The sequence below is a fragment of the Nilaparvata lugens genome, chromosome 11, assembly GCF_014356525.2.
Source record: "Nilaparvata lugens isolate BPH chromosome 11, ASM1435652v1, whole genome shotgun sequence".
NCBI classification, from domain to species: Eukaryota; Metazoa; Arthropoda; class Insecta; order Hemiptera; family Delphacidae; genus Nilaparvata; species Nilaparvata lugens.
The window spans coordinates 18,773,786-18,792,543 of NC_052514.1; the positions used below are offsets into that span (position 1 = coordinate 18,773,786).

At 35.2% G+C, this 18,758-nt stretch overlaps 2 protein-coding genes across 7 annotated transcripts in view; both read left to right on the plus strand.

Annotated features, from left to right (window-relative positions):
* The window catches only part of LOC120353649 (serine-rich adhesin for platelets-like), a 72,201-nt gene that overhangs the window by 42,574 nt on the left and 10,869 nt on the right, over positions 1 to 18,758 (plus strand). The gene's annotated exons all lie outside the window — the stretch shown is intronic.
* Positions 1 to 18,758, plus strand: part of LOC111064110 (PPE family protein PPE2) — a 143,145-nt gene that overhangs the window by 23,927 nt on the left and 100,460 nt on the right. For 2 of the 6 annotated variants that reach the window (XM_039437762.1, XM_039437768.1), the window contains exon 2: positions 6,078 to 6,110. The exons of 1 other annotated variant lie outside the window; for it this stretch is intronic. The gene's annotated coding sequence lies outside the window, so the exon portion shown is untranslated. Of the gene's footprint in view, positions 1 to 6,077; positions 6,118 to 8,704; positions 8,738 to 11,274; positions 11,307 to 18,758 lie in introns of those variants that run through there. 3 more of the 6 variants (XM_039437764.1, XM_039437763.1, XM_039437765.1) reach the window with 3 other exon arrangements.

The following is an 18,758-nucleotide window of genomic DNA, read 5'->3' on the forward strand; positions in this document are numbered from 1 at the left end:
CCTACAATAGAGTTCATGTATCTTTCTAGTCACAACCTGACTTCAATTATTCGAAACACTGTTACTTGAATACCACAAGTCCAAAATTGCTGTAATTCCAGTTAGTAACTGTTAAAATATTGGAACAATAGCTCCAGTTAAATTTTAGTCACTTTAGAATTTTTTTTGTACTATTAAGTATTTCGAGATTATGAAAAAATAAACCAATGAATCAATCAACTTCCAAAATAATTGAGTTATATCTATACAAAATAATAAACTAATGCTCTTTAAGCTTATTAACAAAAGTGTTGTGGGTTCAATCAAAAAATCTATTCATTCATCGTTTCTGATGCTTTTGAGTATTTATTTATTCAAAATTATTTTATTTTGAGATAAAAATTCCTAAGTGAAAAAAAGAAAATGGTAGCTATAAGGATAACCGCTGAGTTTTGGACACTTCAAATACGACATTTGTCGTCTCCTATCATCCAGGAACAATACCCTAGAATGTTCAACACTACTTCTGAAATACGCTGTATAATAGTCTTCGTAGTATCATCCGTAAATGTACGGCGATGCGTCGATGTTTACTGTTCGATGTTTTTCACTTATCGATGTTAAGGTGAAAAAACATCGATGTTTTGTCTTTCGATACCCATCCCTAGTATAAAGGAAAGATGTGAAAAATATTGAAGTTTCTTTGTAGAAGTAGAATAACCCTGAAGTAGTAGAACCTTATTATATTTCTGTGAAAAAAAAACAATTCTCATATTTATTAGATCCTTAAATAATTCATAGTATCTTAAAAGTCAGCAGCATAGTAAATTTTATTGAATAACCTGGAAACCAGACTACAGGAGAATAGGAATACAGGTTGGTATAATCAATACTCTTGCAAAAAGTGTTTGATTTTCGAGTTTGAATGCTTTTTCTAAATTGAAAACATGAGAAAATGACTTGGATGGAAATAGATCCATCCTAAATAAGGTTTGTTACTAGGGCATCGAATATGATTGAATCATTCAAAATGATCGTGTTTAATGTTTTATGAGAATTACATTTTTTTAGTTTTAGAATTTATTCAGCCACCAGAATTGATGTACAGTACACAGTTTAAGAGAGGTTTTTAAAGAGCAATGAAGAGTTGAATGAAGAAAAAAAATGCAGGATAAAATATGGAATATACTAGAAGGTTATCACGAAGAAAGGTGATTAAAAAAAGTGAATGAAGAGAGAATATAAGATTTTAATGAGGAATTTAAGATTAAGTTTAATAGAGTACCTAATCACAAACCACAATCCATACCACAGAGAGGTATGTGGTTTAAGTCCCTTGTCGTTCCATGTTATGATAAAACATAATTATTCAGGTAAACCTGAAAGCAATCCAAAGATGCTTTGAGTTCTGCGAAGACATTGATCCACACCAAATTGAATTCCAAACTATGGTGAGACTAACTTCAAACTGTCAGCATTCTTCCTAAAAAGCATCGATGCTCCGTATTCAAACAATGCTGACAGTTAGAAGTGAATCTCACTATAGTTAGATTCACTCTGAACTGTCAGTATTCCCTATAAATAATATTAATGCTTCCCATTCAACAAATGCTGACTGAGCTGAATCTCAACTTCTCAGAGCTCGCCAACTGTTGTGTACACGATGCCAATCACAACTGAAATCAGCAATCAATGATTGATGTGGTCTGAGAAATCTGGCTCAATGACAACCACTCGCCAATTCAATCGAACTCCTCCAGGAATCTAGCCATCAACATTCGATCCCCTTTGAAGATCTCGGGAGCATCTCGGGGGTTTTATCAAAGCCAAGGTACTCGATTAAGGAGGGCTTGAGCGGGAAATTCGTGGCTTGAATTTTGATGAAATCGTGAGTAGCTCGGTGTTGTCTCAGTGCTTCCTAGAGCATTGAATTCTGCGCCATGAATATGCAGAGCGAGCGCCGCGTGCTATCAACTCGTTCCCTGGTGATTATTCGCTGTATCAATGCAGTGCCAGCCAATGTGGGCAAGCTCCTAGAAGATTTGCTGCCAAATGGTTTCTTGACAGAATCCGGAAAGATTCTGGATAATTAGTTTGTATTATCTAACGGAATGAAATACTTGTCCTTCTAGTTGATTATTAAAAAGAGCAAAGTGTGTTGAATTATTTCTCAAGATAATCAGGAAATTTTGAGAGCCTTGTGTTAGTTAATGGAAATTGAAAGATTTTAGGTCATTGCTTATATGATTTGTAATAGTATTTTGCTACTTCTGTCTTGTATTTTGGTTGAATACTGAATGTATTGTATTTTGGTTTATTATTTAAAAAAGGTGAGTTGGAGATTGAATAGATCAAAAACAAAGTCTGTTACCTAGATTGTGAATGATTAACAATTCCTCTGATCGCAATTCTTCCATTCACATGCAACTTGTAAATCATGCTGAACATGAATTAATTCATTCGTTAAAAAGGAGAGTTCTGATTGATTTTATCGTTCATGTGATTTAGGATGTTCGAAGAACTTGAGGAACTCAAGCTAACATTAGAAGGTTCAACAGAAATGTCTGTAAGATTGATCGAGATGAATAAACTTCTTAACACACGTTTTTCTATGTATTTCACGCGACAAGCAGTCAAATATTTAACTAAGTAATCAAAATCTTTTACTTACTACTTACTGACTGTAATACTTTCGACCATCTCAAGAAACGGTCGAAACCATCACCTCTAAACTTCTTAATATTCTTAAACAGGAACATTAATGGATTCTTAGATAGGCCTATTTACTCCTTATGTAACAAGATGAAATTAGGAAGAGAGATGCAATAAAAAGAAATTATTATTTAATGAACGGTTGCAATTTAATGATCTCCACAATTTTCCTATAAAACTTATACTATTATCACAAAAGTAATAAATTGGTTCGCCAACGAAAAAAATCAAAGACATATAAAATGGAGATTTCAAAGTATTTTTAGAAATTGTTGTTTTTGTAAGAAATTAATATTGGATAGCCTACTTTTCAAATATAGCTTACTGAGACTGAGAATTGAAGGTTGAGCAGTCTGTTTAGTGAGGAATTCAGTTAAGAATGGGTGAGAGACTTAGTCAGGGTAGATCCTCCCTAATGAATAGCAGGTCAGAAAAGATTATTTGATAACTAGAGTCAGTCCAGTCAGTTGGCAACTGAAATTTATAGTCAACTTAAATGGCGAAGCTTACTGAGGAGGAAATTTGATTGAGCGTTCTGCTGGAAGATATAATAGCGGCCAAATTAAGGATTTGGTTCGGTTAGAATCCTCCGAGTCAGCCTTCCCTTAGTTGCTCCAAATTGAATAAAGCAGTTAGCAGTATGAATTTAAATAGCACGAAAACCATAATCCGATTTTCGGCTCAACGATCACGGAGTTGAACAGAAAATACTTTCTGCTTCACCGAGCTTGGTTAGTGTTTAAGTTTGATAAGTTACTGAGAGAAACCTTCAGCTTCCGCTCGCTATATTTGTGGCGGAAGAACCGATGGCATTGTGGCTTTCAAGATAATTCAGCGTCTAATTTATAATCTGGATTAAATATTTCATTAGCTGACTAGCTTAATTTGAGGTTAGATGAAATCATAATACCGTTCATCAACTTGGAAACGTCTGTATGTCATCCTGAATTCAATCAGTTGAGATAACTTGTAATTCACATTAATAAGTACCTAATCGCTTACAAACGAGAAGAATTTAGTCTCAAGTTCTCAATGTTTAAATTTATACCCATTCAAGAATCCTATTATTTAAACATTATGATATAAATGTCTATATTTACAAAAAATGAAGGATCTCTTAAAACTACCTAACTTCAAAACTTCACTAATATAGATCTTTTAGAAGCACCTGCAATCAATGTGAGTTAATTGGAGTGAGAGTTCGAGAATAGTCTATTGAATTCTCAACTGATCTATTTAAGCCCATTAATTAAAAGTCTATTTTGAGAAAAATATGCTTTCAATTTGTTTTGAAATTGGGAGAATGCAATTTTTTCCATTTCCTTCGCCTGCTATCCATCCCAACTAGGCTTCAGAAGTAAGAGAATAGGTCAATGACAAAAATAAAATTAAATACCCTCTTCAGGCATTAGCCTAAATTTCGTTAGTTTGATTGGATAATAATAATAATAGTAATAATAATAATGATGATAATAATATTTTTTTCCTTTCCTTTTTCCTTCTTCCTTCGTCCTGGTACCCCCAGAAGAAGGGAGTTTATTATAGAAAATATAACAAATGAAAAATACACTTATAAAAAGAAATCTTACAAACAAAACAAATGAAGAAGAATAAAAAAGCAAGAATGACAAACGATAAGAAAATTCCTTTTCAGTGGAAAATTTCAAATATTATAAACCAGACGTAAATATTATTAATATAAAGTTTGAATGGAAATTACATTTATAGTAGCAGCCGAAGAAATATCTCTGAAGTAATGATGTAAAACATTTTCTTATTATTTATAGAAATGTATACAAGTTTTCTATTAGTTTAAAAGTTACTGGATTCTGGTCTCCCACTGAGTGTTATATCATAAGTAGAAGAGCCATTTGTTATAATTTGCATAATTCTTACTCAAGTGAATACAAAAATATCCAGTCTAAAATACCGGAATATTCATTCGACTTGGGTAAAGAGGTCAGCCAGAAAATACGTACTCTGGGGAGACTTTTCAGCTGTAGGGAGAAGAAGAAGAAGATAAGAAGAAAGATAGTGGAACGACGGTGGGGCAGAAGGTGAGAAAGCGTTTGAGAGTAAAAAAAAGGAAAACAGAGAGATAGGGTGCAAAAATGAGAATAATATGAGCGTTGTCGGATTGTGAAGAGCACTACGGAAGAAGAACAGCTCTCTGAGGAAACATGGCATCGATTTTCGGCCTCTTGCATGTTGAAGTTAGCAAATGCTGGTTTCCAACATTGCCAGAGCACCACAGTCCCAACTTCAACCAGTCTCCTCAAAGAAACAAAAAGCTTCCAAATCTCTAAGCTTGGCTTTCGCCAAAAGCCTGATGCAAAAGTTCCTATTTTCATGTGGGGCTGTCAGTGTTGTGCTTGTTTATGGTTCCTGGTTGTTAGACGATTGAATATTGGGTGCGAGTATAAAGGTGACTTGGATTGGGACACAGAGCAACAGGAATAGGTTGTGGGAAAATGGAAAATGGAAATAGGTATAGGAGTAGATTATGGGAAAATTGTATGAGTATTTCGATAGAGCTTTCTTAAAACAATGTGATAGAAATTTGTATGGATAGCAAATTTTATGAATATAAGAATAAATTTCTACTAGTAGTTCTGTGAACAGTAGACCTCGCGCTCAGTAAGTTACATTGACCTGTTGTTATGTTTTCTCAAAAATTAAAAAATAATGTATCAATTTAAAGTGTCTAGGAAAAATCCTAAATAAATATAGAGCTTTCTGTCCTATCGTACCGTGACGTGTCGTCCCGGAATGTGAGTGTGAGCACTGTTATCAGGTCTGGCTGCAACTGTCTACTACGTTGATGGAAAGATACAATTTTCAGGATGTTCGATGTTTTTGAACGGGTAGTATTATAGTCAACTGTCTACTAACGTTGATGGAAAGATAAATTTTCAAGATTTTCGATGTTTTTGAACGGGTACTATTATAGTCCACTAGACAGCTGATTTATGATGAATTAGAAATATTAGTCTGATTTTTACGGTAATATAGGCGTATGAAGGAGGCTCCTTTTTCCTTTTATATTATCCTTGAAATGCAAAATTTCCAAAAAACCTTTTATATACGTCGACGCGCTTAGGAATTCAAAAAGGAGCATACCTATCAAATTTCATGAAAATCTATTACCGCGTTTCGCCGTAAATGCGCAACATTAAAACATATAAACATTTAAACATTAAGAGAAATGCCAAACCGTCGACTTGAATCTTAGAACTCACTTCGCTCGGTCAATGAATAGGATATAATCTCCTGATAGCAGAGTGATTATTCTGCCAACAATATTATGATGTTTCTTGTACATTCCAAATGCAGCATGAATAAAGTCCGTATTTGAATGTCTAATCAAAATCTGTTTTTTTTTTCAGAAGGAGGAAACAATAAAATCGTGAACCTTTCTGGTTTCTGGTGAGTGTTGAATACTATACACATGAAGATATTCATATCCGCTGTCCATCACTTCTATTCACGTTTTTAGTGATAGTATGAAGAGTAATGAATCTTTGTTGCTGTAAAAGTTAATAACCAACCTATATATTATGTGGTTTCTGTTAATGTATGTATGGTTCTTCTCTGATTTTACTTGACATTTTACTCACTCTCCTTATTCTTTTGCTGGTTGAAAAACTTAAAAAAATACATAGTTCAATAGTAAAAAAATCAATCTAAATAGGATTCTTCGATGACTATAGATAATATTTCTCATTGTTTGGACAGAATTTGTATAAAATATAACTGTACTTCTGCATAAGGCTCTTGAAAAAGTAAAACCATTGTTAAGGTGCGTACAGATATACCTTAGACCAGTTATAGAATAGACACGGCCTATTGAATATTCATACTGAAAGTCGATGAAGCCAACATCTACTGCCATATCTCCAAATCGTGATGTCAGCATCAGATAGAAAACTTTTCTGTAGAGTTTGTTTACATTGTTTTCCATAGCAGATTGTGTCTATTTTAGCGGGAGCGCAGCTGGAGTTTACCATTTTAATGAATAATAATTTACATCTTTCTGAAATAGACACAATCTGAAAGTTTTCTTTTCGATGATGACGTCACGATTTGGATATATGGCAGTAGATGTTGGCTTCAGAGGCTAGACTTCCTAGCGTGTCTATTCTATAACTGGTCTAAGAGATATACGCGCCGCGAACACAAGTAATTCACTTTTAATCAGAAATCTTACAAACAAAACAAATGAAGAAGAATAAAAAAGCAAGAATGACAAACGATAAGAAAATTCCTTTTCAGTGGAAAATTTCAAATATTATAAACCAGACGTAAATATTATAAATAATAATAATATTATTAATATAAAGTTTGATTGGAAATTACATTTATAGTAGCAGCCGAAGAAATATCTCTGAAGTAATGATGTAAAACTTTTCTTATTATTTATAGAAATGTATACAAGTTTTTTTAGTTTAAAAGTTACTGGATTCTGGTCTCCCACTGAGTGTTATATCATAAGTAGAAGAGCCATTTGTTATAATTTGCATAATTCCTACTCAAGTGAATACAAAAATATCCAGTCTAAAATACCGGAATATTCATTCGACTTGGGTAAAGAGGTCAGCCAGAAAATACGTACTCTGGGGAGACTTTTCAGCTGTAGGGAGAAGAAGAAGAAGATAAGAAGAAAGATAGTGGAACGACGGTGGGGCAGAAGGTGAGAAAGCGTTTGAGAGTAAAAAAAAGGAAAACAGAGAGATAGGGTGCAAAAATGAGAATAATATGAGCGTTGTCGGATTGTGAAGAGCACTACGGAAGAAGAACAGCTCTCTGAGGAAACATGGCATCGATTTTCGGCCTCTTGCATGTTGAAGTTAGCAAATGCTGGTTTCCAACATTGCCAGAGCAACACAGTCCCAACTTCAACCAGTCTCCTCAAAGAAACAAAAAGCTTCCAAATCTCTAAGCTTGGCTTTCGCCAAAAGCCTGATGCAAAAGTTCCTATTTTCATGTGGGGCTGTCAGTGTTGTGCTTGTTTATGGTTCCTGGTTGTTAGACGATTGAAATATTGGGTGCGAGTATAAAGGTGACTTGGATTGGGACACAGAGCAACAGGAATAGGTTGTGGGAAAATGGAAAATGGAAATAGGTATAGGAGTAGATTATGGGAAAATTGTATGAGTATTTCGATAGAGCTTTCTTAAAACAATGTGATAGAAATTTGTATGGATAGCAAATTTTATGAATATAAGAATAAATTTCTACTAGTAGTTCTGTGAACAGTAGACCTCGCGCTCAGTAAGTTACATTGACCTGTTGTTATGTTTTCTCAAAAATTAAAAAATAATGTATCAATTTAAAGTGTCTAGGAAAAATCCTAAATAAATATAGAGCTTTCTGTCCTATCGTACCGTGACGTGTCGTCCCGGAATGTGAGTGTGAGCACTGTTATCAGGTCTGGCTGCAACTGTCTACTACGTTGATGGAAAGATACAATTTTCAGGATGTTCGATGTTTTTGAACGGGTAGTATTATAGTCAACTGTCTACTAACGTTGATGGAAAGATAAATTTTCAAGATTTTCGATGTTTTTGAACGGGTACTATTATAGTCCACTAGACAGCTGATTTATGATGAATTAGAAATATTAGTCTGATTTTTACGGTAATATAGGCGTATGAAGGAGGCTCCTTTTTCCTTTTATATTATCCTTGAAATGCAAAATTTCCAAAAAACCTTTTATATACGTCGACGCGCAATTCAAAAAGGAGCATACCTATCAAATTTCATGAAAATCTATTACCGCGTTTCGCCGTAAATGCGCAACATTAAAACATATAAACATTTAAACATTAAGAGAAATGCCAAACCGTCGACTTGAATCTTAGAACTCACTTCGCTCGGTCAATGAATAGGATATAATCTCCTGATAGCAGAGTGATTATTCTGCCAACAATATTATGATGTTTCTTGTACATTCCAAATGCAGCATGAATAAAGTCCGTATTTGAATGTCTAATCAAAATCTGTCTTTTTTCAGAAGGATGAAACAATAAAATCGTGAACCTTTCTGGTGAGTGTTGAATACTATACACATGAAGATATTCATATCCGCTGTCCATCACTTCTATTCACGTTTTTAGTGATAGTATGAAGAGTAATGAATCTTTGTTGCTGTAAAAGTTAATAACCAACCTATATATTATGTGGTTTCTGTTAATGTATGTATGGTTCTTCTCTGGTTTTACTTGACATTTTACTCACTCTCCTTATTCTTTTGCTGGTTGAAAAACTTAAAAAAATACATAGTTCAATAGTAAAAAAATCAATCTAAATAGGATTCTTCGATGACTGTAGATAATATTTCTCATTGTTTGGACAGAATTTGTATCAAATATAACTGTACTTCTGCATAAGGCTCTTGAAAAAGTAAAACCATTGTTAAGGTGCGTACAGATATACCTTAGACCAGTTATAGAATAGACACGGCCTATTGTATATTCATACTGAACGTCGATGAAGCCAACATCTACTGCCATATCTCCAAATCGTGATGTCAGCATCAGATAGAAAACTTTTCTGTAGAGTTTGTTTACATTGTTTTCCATAGCAGATTGTGTCTATTTTAGCGGGAGCGCAGCTGGAGTTTACCATTTTAATGAATAATAATTTACATCCTTCTGAAATAGACACAATCTGAAAGTTTTCTTTTCGATGATGACGTCACGATTTGGATATATGGCAGTAGATGTTGGCTTCAGAGGCTAGACTTCCTAGCGTGTCTATTCTATAACTGGTCTAAGAGATATACGCGCCGCGAACACAAGTAATTCACTTTTAATCAGCTGACTATATCTGTATTTTTACAGAAACAGTAAGGTAAAGATATAAAAAGCTTGGCATCAGCTGATTAAAAGTTAATTGCTCATGTTCGCGGCGCGTAAATCTGTACGCACCTTAATAGTCAACATAATATTTCAAACGACGATAGGCAATCAATAATAAGTTGGCAATTAATTTCCCATCAACGTCAATCTCATGAGAAACATTGAAGACCATTGATATTACATGAGAAACATTGAAAATCTGATTATTTGATGAAAAAATACATACAGTTTTGCTCCCTTCCCAGAGAACAATAACCCAATTGAATATGAAACAGAATATTGACGTTAAGTCGATATGTTGGTGATGCTTATATTGTGTAGGTGGGGCCGAGCAGAGCTCGAGTTTTATTGGTTGCACGAGTTGATTGATTACAGGTCTCAGTGTAGGCATAAAAAGTGAGACTCACCGAATAAAGTCAATAACATCAATCTTGGGCTCGTCGGTCCACGATACAGCAGGCTACATGAAGAATAACATATACACGAGACAAGCACCAATATTTCGCCCCAAACGGTGATTAATATTGCGTAATCTAAGTTTGGACAAACTTCTGCTTCAGCAAATATTGGGCGCGATAAAGTGGCTCAGTTGGTTTGCTCAACCCGCAACACGACTCTTGTAAATGGTCAACGATTCATTTTCAAACTGGAAGTTTGAAAGTCCAACAATCCCTTTAATTGTTTTGCGGCTTCTGTTTCACACAGAGTCCTTGCTCATGGTTTCAATCATGTGTTTACATTATTGATGTTGTTCAACTTGAAATTGTTTCCAAGTTGAACTCACTTCAACGTTCCATGAGCGATCATGTGGTGCATGATGACTGCTTTGCATTGAATGTAATCTATACTATAATGAAGGAAAGAACTGGCTTAGACACATACGGGATAGGAAAATTATGTTTGATGCATCATCACGTCTGAACTACTGGACTTATTAACTTGAAATTTTGCATGTAGATTCTTAATTAACCGAGGTTGGTTATAGGCCTATTTTCAATCCTTCAATATGTCATTAAGTCAATTTTTCAGTTTGTCAAGTTTTAAAATGTGTGAACAGCTAAATGGAATTTCGATTTGCGCTACTGTACAAAAATTATTTGCCAGCCCGGAGTGATTTACAGCATTCAATTTAGATTTTCGTTTGATAATAATTATCATTCAATTAGCATTTAAATGAATCCATTATCTCAGTGATTTCCGACAATTTTCATAGACTTACTTCCACTTACTTTTTTTTAATTTACCTACATATTTTTACGTTTTCTATTGCTTAAATTTTCAAATATTAATACTTGTACAAATTCATTAATCCAATAATAAATATTCAATGGAATATCAGTATACTATATGAATTATTAGTATTATGTGCTGGTTGAATTACTTACTGTCTCTGATGTGCTGGATGAATTACTTACTGTCTCTGATGTGCTGGATGCTGGTGGGGAGGTTGATGTTATCTATACAGACTTCAGTAAAGCCTTTGAACGTGTCAACAACGGTGTATTATTGAAGAGACTATCTCAGCTAGGCTTCAGCACTGCATTAATTGAATTCTTCAGGAGTTATCTGTTTCAAAGAGAGAATTTTGTATCTGTGCAGGGAAGCATTTCTTGTGCTTACTTCAGTACATCCGGTGTTCCTCAGGGCAGCAATTTGGGACCCCTTTTGTTTCTGCTACTGATTAATGAGCTACCCCTCCAGATACCCAACTCCCGGTGTTTGATTTTTGCAGACGATATGAAAATGTTCAGAGAGGTAAGAGGCTTGGACGATTGTTATTCCTTGCAGGCTGACGTTGACAGGGTTGCATTGTGGTGCCATGAAAATAAACTTGAAATGAATGTTAAAGTGCAAATGTATGACCATATCTAGGAAAGCTAATCCAATTTGTCATCCCTACTTGATTGAGGGTGTTTGCTTGGAAAGGGTTACAGTGTGCAGGGATCTGGGCGTTGTTTTCAGTAGTTCACTGTCCTTCTCAGCACATGTTGACCACATCATAAGCAAGGCAAACAGGCTCTTGGGCTTTGTCCTGAGAAACTCTGCTAGCTTCAATAATGTTAATACTGTGATAACCCTGTATCAATCTCTGGTCAGGAGTGCTCTTGAATATGCATCCATTGTTTGGAGTCCTTCCGCACTCATCTGGATGCATTGAAAATCGAGCGGGTGCAGAATAAGCTTCTCCACTTCCTTTTCTACATGAAATTCGGAAGAGCATGTCCTCTGGGTTTTGCCTCCGGACGTTTGAGGTGCCTTTTCAATTTAGACTCTCTGGGAACCAGGCGTGACAGGTTCTCGTTGCTTTTTGTTTTGTAATTATTGAGGAGTACTGTCGATTCACCTAGTGTCCTCACAAGGATTGGTTTTCACTTTCAGGTGCCCTCCTTCAATGTAAGAAGAGTTAGGATCTTTCATGTCCCAAGGTCAAGAGATTTGCATAATTATTGCTCTCCATTAAACAGAGCACTGAGGCTTTTCAATTATTCTTGTGATGGAGTTGATGTAGGCCTACATGGCCATGCCAGTGAGGCTAGAAGGCGAATCGTTGATGCTATTGTTCACTGAATACATCAATCGCAGTCTTTGGGATAAAGTCAGTTGCTCTGATGCTCTCTCTTATTTCTAGAAATATATTTTCCCCTTATTTCCCCGCGTATTATAGGTAAAGAAAGGTGAATTCCCCCATGCCTATTATTAACTGAGCCTATTATTATAGATATATAACTACTATGATATAACTCACATTTTCTGTGTTTTTTTTTCTCTCTCTGAAGCATGCATTGTAAATTATTTTTGCAAATGAATCTTTTGTTCAATAATACTTGTCTCTCTTTCAAACTAGTAATTCTTAGATTAGTCTCACATTATTCTACTTTTTTCAAATTTACATGATTATGTATGTAACACTTATATTTAGTATAGCTTGACTTGTTAACCTCAATATTTTCTCTTCTTTGCTTCATAATAATGTTTTCCAATTTATTTATCCGTAGCTTTAAATTACATTTAACATTATTCAATTTCTGTATTAATATTAGTTATTTTTATTTTAATCAATCACTACTTTCACATGCTTTCCATTCACCATGCTCATACTTATACCTAATTGCTTCACAGCACACACTGTATGAATGTAGTATCATAATATTATCTTCCGTATCTTCCATTTATTTTTCATTTCTTACATGTTTATTTTGTTGGTAAATAGTAGTGAAGACTGATTTTGGCGTAATGCCTGTAGTCTTCCTCGACATTGTAAGTAAATAAATAAATTATTGATGATTAGTAGATATAGTACAAAGTTTGAAGTATCAATCATCCATGAGAAATTCCTTCTGGTTTCAAAGAAACATTCGGCATTTCTAATATAAAAGACGTTGAAAATTATCATTATCTTATTAAGTTAATAATATCTTCACCATTCGGTTGTTGTTTATGAGCTTTTCGACTCCCCACAATCGATTCAAGCGTGAAGAACTTGTCAATCTATATCAATCTTCTATAACTCCATGTTGTGTTGGTTTACGACAAATTTTTTACTCCTCAGTTCAGCTAGACCTGAAAAAAATCAAATCAAATTTATTCTCTTCAACACTTTACCAAGTTGATGTACATTGTACAGCATAACAGTAGTACTACAGTATAACATAAAATATAATCATACCATAATGAAGTATGTAGTAACAATTATTTTTTGTACAATATATTATGATAGTAATGAGAAATACCCTTGCATAGGCTATTGCCTGTGAGTAAGGGTGAATCTAGATTAAAATGATTCAGATGAAACTTGTATGAGAAAATAACAGTAAGGATATTAAAGAAATAAAGAGATTTGAAATTTAGTACATGTTTTTGAACAATAGAATTCTACAGCAATTTCACTAGTAGCTAGTCAATCTATCAATATCAATCTTCTATAGCTACATGTTGTGTTGGTCGCCACAAATTTTCCAACTTCTCAATCAATCGAAACCTGGAAACGTATTGTATATTTCTCACAAAAAAAAAATTATTTCTTGAGCACGGTCAACAGTGTTCTAATTGATGGCAGTCGGCAGACACTGTATGCAACATTTATCTTGAAGTTTCAAACTGGTGGAGACACGATAGCAACACTTCTGAGTGCTTTCTTTAGCAAAAATACGACTAGCTTGGAAGTAGTGGTGACGTTCGGCCTTCGATTGATAGAGAGAGAGAGAGAGAGAGAGAGAGAGAGAGAGAGAGAGAGAGAGAGAGAGAGAGAGAGAGAGAGAGAGAGAGAGAGAGAGAGAGAGAGAGAGCAGAGCGGTGCAAGCAGGCTGAGGTCACTTGGGAGCGAAGTGAGTCGTAAATCAAGCGACAACCTGGAAAGAGAATCACACTTTGTGTCAGATGTCAGACACCAGAATGTGGTCCTTGTGCAAGAAAACAGAGGACCCTCGATTGGGAATTGGGCGGTAGCAGCAGCCGCCCCGAGAAAGTGGGTGATTGATTAAAAGTGGATAAGACAGCATAGTGCAAGCAAGCGAGGAACATTCCAACAATATTGATGTATTGGCGTGATTTGTGCCTGGAGCAAGGCCAAGTCAATGATATTGTTAATGTGACTTTTGTCCATATTTCCCACTTCTGTTCATGATGTATGCATGGGCAAGTGAGGGTTCTTCTTATAAATGCTAAGGAATGTGGGGGGTTGCTTAAATAAATACCAAGAGATGTGTTTTATCAGCACATGTACGGTGCAATGTCAGCTAACCTATAAAACATTGAAAGGTTTACAAACAACATATCGGCCCCTTGAAACTCACCTACTAACAATTAAGAAAATCAATCATTCGGTCACAATAACTTCTTCACGCGAAATACTTGTACTATGACTGATGTTATGTAACCAAAATGTTTACTATTATAATCTTATTCTTCTCCAGGTGCCTATCCTTTAACAAATATTGGCAATCATTCTGGCAATGTTGATCTTGTTGATCTTGACAGCAGCTCTGAAGAGTTTGACACTACAAACCACGTTCTCAAAATCTTTAGCCAAGATATATACTCCGACGAACGCCTCTACTGCAAAGACACTTCAGCAACTTCGTTTTTATCCCTAAGATTCCCAAATCCTAGATACTTGAATTTTCTTCTTTCAATAGTGTAAATTATCTTAGTCCTCTTATCGAGCTTTCAAATAACTCTGTTAGGATGCATACAGACTTGAGCGCCACGAACACATGCATTTCACTTTTCATCAGCTGATTATATTTGTATCTCACTGTTTCTGTACAAATCCAGATATAATAAGAATAGCATCAGCTGATGAAAAGTTGAATGCGCGTGTTTGTGGCGCTTAAGTCTGTACGCACCTTAAGCTACTCTGTCCATCTACAGTATTTTAAGGAATCTTTTATAGGTTCACATCTCAGATGCTTCCAATTTCTTCGCTGTTGCTCCAGTGCGGATCCAAGACTCTTCTCCATATATAATAATATGGAAATATGTAACATCGAAGGAGTCCAATCTTAAGATGAAGGTTTTCATTATGCGTCTTAAAAAGCGTTGAAATTAATAATTGAAAATATACTTCCAATAATTATTAATAAAATAGGTAATTGTATTTCGAACCGTGGTACTGTAATGGTGATGATATTGAAATAAATTTATTGATTCGGTTCATTTAAAGAGGTTTAGAATTAGGACTGCTTCAATCAGACTCTAGTGCTCATTTAATTGAATTTTTAGTGTGACATTTTTTGTCGTGAGGAATTTATTCTTCTGTTGAAAAATAATTTTCTCACAAAGATTTTGCTAACTTGCGTCTGGAAGTGGAAAGACTCAAATTCTATGCAGGGTTGAAGTATTCTCAGGGAACTGTATTTCCTTTAGCGATGGAAAGTAGACTGGTATTTGGAAATATTTCAAACTTGCACTTCCTTTTCCCACGGAATTGTGCTCTGTCTCCACGTGGACCGCTGTCTCGTTGGTGGAAGGGGAACATAATTTGGAAAAGATCAGTTCCAATCAAGCCGCGGCCGGAATAACTTTGAAATCCAGAGGTAGCCTCGAGCCTCGAGGGCCCGAAATTAACGTGTGTTTTGAGTTATTTGTTTGCTGTTTAAATTGTTAATATGTATAATTTTTCGCCGTGAGTAATGTTGAAGTAGTTTATTAATCACTCAAAGTTAATGTACGAATGTTTGTTGAAGATTAGTAAGTCAAAATTCCATCAGTGTCAAATTCAATTAAAGTAGTGAAAATTCCAATAGTGATAGATTTATAAATTGAACGGTTGTGAGTGCCATTATATTTTGTAGCTCATGTTAAAATCCCTATATTGACCAAGTCCACAATTATTCATTGTAGTAATAAAATGATTAAAGTTAACGCTAAAATTGTAAACAGTTAGAATTCCAGACGCACAGTTAGCAAAATCTTACAGGCAGTTTTATAGAATGTGCAATGAAACGATACAGATTATTTGTTGTCCAAATTTAAATTAGATTGATTCAATTAATAAAATCTTAATAGTTAGATAGAAAGCAAAAGTTTGTTGTTTATCAAGTCCCGTGACCCGCCCATTAGAATTTAGAGAACTCACTCTTCTACCGCCATCTGGGGGCGGTTACAGTATTATTATATTTCCATAATGATCATAATCAAAATAGTCGAAAAAGTGGTTAACAATTTCTTATTACACAAATTAGATGAGGGACGACCCTGTTCTCAGCACTCTCGATAGAAAGGTGGCAACATTAGGACTTGCTCCGCTGTAAGGCAGTTAAGAGCTTTAAATTCTCTTCTCGATGATTCAGCGACTATCTGAAACAGTGATATTGATCTCTCATCACGATTCCTAGCATTCACCACTGGAAAGTTGATCTAATATCTAATTCGTAAACTAGCTTAGATAACACATTTTCTAGAAAAAAGGATTCAGAAAAGGGTCGAGAGTAATCAGTAATATTGAAAGAGTTTGAGTAAAGCTTGTCGATAAAAAAACTGCATGATTGTGAGTAAAAGAAGCTGCAGTTGTTTTTCGAATTAAGAGTGGGTTTGGATAGACGCGAAACCGAGGTATATAGGGGATTTATCAGCGAAAGGTGACAGGTGAAGCGGGAAAGAGACGGATTGATGATTGAGAAGTGAGCAGAGGTGGAAAAGGTGAGAGGGAGGAATCGATTGTAGGCAGGTGATTGATGAAAGCTCTCCAAAGACAAAACAGGATTGCGATTGGCACAGAAGTAGAGCTGCTGATGCACAATCTTTGCACGAGTAAATCACATCAGCCGCTGTTTGCCGAAACAATAACAGAGAGAGACAGAATTATAGAGGAAAGAAGAGACGGAGAAAAAGAGGGGGTGAGGGAAGATGAGATGGATATAGAGGAAAAGCGAATGAGAATGAGAGAGATTTTGACTTCAAACTGACTTTCAGAACAGGTATTTTTCGCTTCCAAATAGTCTGTTTCACTGTTCGGTAGACCTTCCACCTTTTGATTGTCATATTCTACTTTATTGCTTGTCGGGACAGACGTGAAAAGAAAACAATTGTTTATCAGAGATTGCTTCTTGGTAGGTTGAAGTGTATTAGGAAGGGAGAGAGAGAGAGAGTGAGAGAGAGAGAGAGAGAGAGAGAGAGAGAAATGACGGGGCGAGAGGCGAGAGAAGGAAGAGTGACACGATTTTGATTGGAAACACGGCTGGAGATCTGTTGGCTCTGGGGATTGAGATTTGGCCAGAACGAGAGTTGTGTGTTTTTGTGATATTTTGAAGAAATTTCCGGACAAATTGTTATTGGGGGATTGGATCTCATCGTCTGAATTGATATTTGACTTGTTCAACATGATTTTTTCTGTAATCTCTTTATCCAAGAATATAATAAGAACTGATATAATTGATATATGTACATGTAGAGTATCAATATGAATGTTCCAATCAATCATTTTATTTTTATGACCGGTTAGTATATAGAATTCATAGAAGTGTTGTTCCAAATGATATGAAAATTACATAAAAGTAATACAAGACAATTATTATACTGTATGAACATAAGAGATCACACATACATGCATGTTGGATATAGAATTTCTTCATTTAGAGGCCTCCTGTAGCGTGAAGCACATAAATGTCAATGCTTGGAAATGCTATTCCACTTATATCTTTGAGAACATAAACGAGTATTAGGCTTTCAAAGCGTTGGGAACTTCGTAAAATTTTTCCTCTCTTTCCCTGATTCTTAAAAGAGTTTATAAATTAACCAGTGAAGAATATATTTCAACAAAATATTTTTTATCGTATGAAAATATTCACGAATCTGTAGCATTTGGAATTTCAAAGATAAATAATTATATTAGAGAGGCAGAAAGTTCATAAAAACCTTCTATTCATGGAATGAAAATGTACGATGATAATATACTGTGCGAGAAACCGCGTTCGTTTGTTTCATAGGTAGAGAACAATACGTTTCGAATACGCTAATTGGAATAGTGAACAGGGCTCTGAAGAGACATTGGAAATCAAGCTCTTTGTTGCACCAGAGAAGTAGAAGCTGCTCGTAATAGAGTTACGCGTCATTTGTCTGGTAGCTCAATTGGATGAAAAAGAGTAACACGAGTGAGGGAGAGAGGGTGAGAAGGAGAGTGAGAAAGAGAAAGGTGGAAAACGTACGGGTCGATGGGTTCTGGTCAAAGTGAAAACTGGAGAACTCAGAATATTTAGGTTTGTATTGTTTGAATAGGTGACTTTTGTATTGAGTCTTGGTGGAGCGGGGATTTCATTAAACTGTCGCTTCTGGACTCTGCACGTTCGAAAAAAGCTTCCATGCTTGAAAGGGTTACTCGGGTGGCCTGTGTTGAGTATTTTATTCATGGCTCATTTCAAATACTGAAAAAATCAGTTTTGGAATAGTAAGCGGAAAATCAACATTACTTGTCTCTAAATCCTGCGTGAGAGTACTTTGCCCACCTCTGTCTAGATTTTGTTCTGATTTAATTCCATCAACATACTGAAACATCACAGATGGTATTTTTTAGGTGTCTACTGTTAAGAATAATGTAATCTGTGTTGCCTGTCAAGTGTCAACAAATCATTATCCGGCCGAAGGAATAATTCAAAAAAATCGAGAAAATAAGCAGACAATCAATATTGAGAATCGGAGTTATTTTTTATTATTACTTCCTAAGAGAATGTGGGTAGGAATCGAAAATCGTATAATTCCCTCAGATCTAGA